Here is a 1325-nt window from a genome sequence, read left to right on the forward strand (position 1 = left end):
ATCGATAATAGTTAAAATGTATATTACATTTTAGTGCTTCACGACTGAATGATCATCTGCCTTACGTTATCTCGCAGCTGAAGAGAATGCTACACTGAAAACTACCTTGCGTTATAAAGGGTAAGTGAAACATATCTTAAAAATATCTTTCATACATTTCATTGTGTACATTAAAGAATGTAAGTTTGCCTTTTTCCTGTAATCAATACTTAATAAAGGATTTATTTTTATTTATTTATATACAATTTCATACGTGGTTCGTGATAGTAAACTCGATAGGACACAGTGGCACTATGAACATCCGAATCACTCATCATTCGAACATTCAAATATTTATTCGAATATTAGTATATTCCAAGTAATGTTAACGACGTTAATATGCTTGCCTTTATAGTTAATAATGTCAATTCTTACTTAAAACATACTTCCTTAACAGGACATTGAAGAAAAGGTAGTTGCCAACGGCCATACCATGCTGAATATACCGGTTCTCGTCCGATCACCGAAGTCAAGCAGCATCGGGCCTGGTCAGTACTTGGATGGGTGACCGCCTGGGAACACCAGGTGCTGTTGGTATACTTTTTCTAATTTTGTTTTTCACAAAGACGAATATTCTCACATCGTTCACCACGATAATTTCGTAATCATGCATTACTTAAAACAATTAGCAACGCTTTCCACGCGCTGGTCTTTTTGAGTATTCACCGACAAACCTACGTAGCTACAATAACTCACTCGAAGCCATATGCATTCGCCAACGGCCATACCATGCTGAATATACCGGTTCTCGTCCGATCACCGAAGTCAAGCAGCATCGGGCCTGGTCAGTACTTGGATGGGTGACCGCCTGGGAACACCAGGTGCTGTTGGCATCTCTTTTTCAAATTTCATTATCCTTCAAGTACGAAAATACTAGAAACATTAATTTTATAGTACTTTCAAGAGATAATTTATCAACATTATTTCATAGCGATTAATCGATATTCTAAGCGTTATACCCACTATTTCTTACACTAACAGCCTGTTTATTTGCACGGCACATTAAAATAACCTGATTTCCGATCCGTGTGCACCTACTACTATACTTAACACGGAATGTATTACCACTTTTTAAAAGTAAATTATTATGACTAAGTGTAGATCTCCGGCGAGTAAATGCCTTTCGTATACAAGCACGACACATCTCCGCTATGTGCTTTACTTTTTTACTAACAGCATATAGAAATTGGATTTCAACGTGTTTCTACATAACAGAATGAAGCAAATTTCGTGATTTAACTCTTTCGAATAATGTGTTGGTCCTGACAAGGACCGTTTGAAATGAA

General features: G+C 36.8%; 2 non-coding genes across 2 annotated transcripts; both read left to right on the top strand.

The window, feature by feature from the left end:
* The first annotated feature begins 457 nt into the window (after nucleotides 1-457).
* LOC145678177 (5S ribosomal RNA) lies at nucleotides 458-576 on the top strand. Its single transcript, XR_014130283.1, has one exon. It is a non-coding gene; the product is annotated as a 5S ribosomal RNA (ribosomal RNA).
* Nucleotides 577-753: 177 nt separating this feature from the next.
* Nucleotides 754-872, top strand: LOC145678176 (5S ribosomal RNA). Its single transcript, XR_014130282.1, has one exon. It is a non-coding gene; the product is annotated as a 5S ribosomal RNA (ribosomal RNA).
* Nucleotides 873-1325: the final 453 nt, after the last annotated feature.

Source organism: Thermobia domestica, unplaced genomic scaffold (genome assembly GCF_964235325.1).
Source record: "Thermobia domestica unplaced genomic scaffold, izTheDome1.hap1.1 HAP1_SCAFFOLD_1979, whole genome shotgun sequence".
In the NCBI taxonomy this organism is placed as follows: domain Eukaryota; kingdom Metazoa; phylum Arthropoda; class Insecta; order Zygentoma; family Lepismatidae; genus Thermobia; species Thermobia domestica.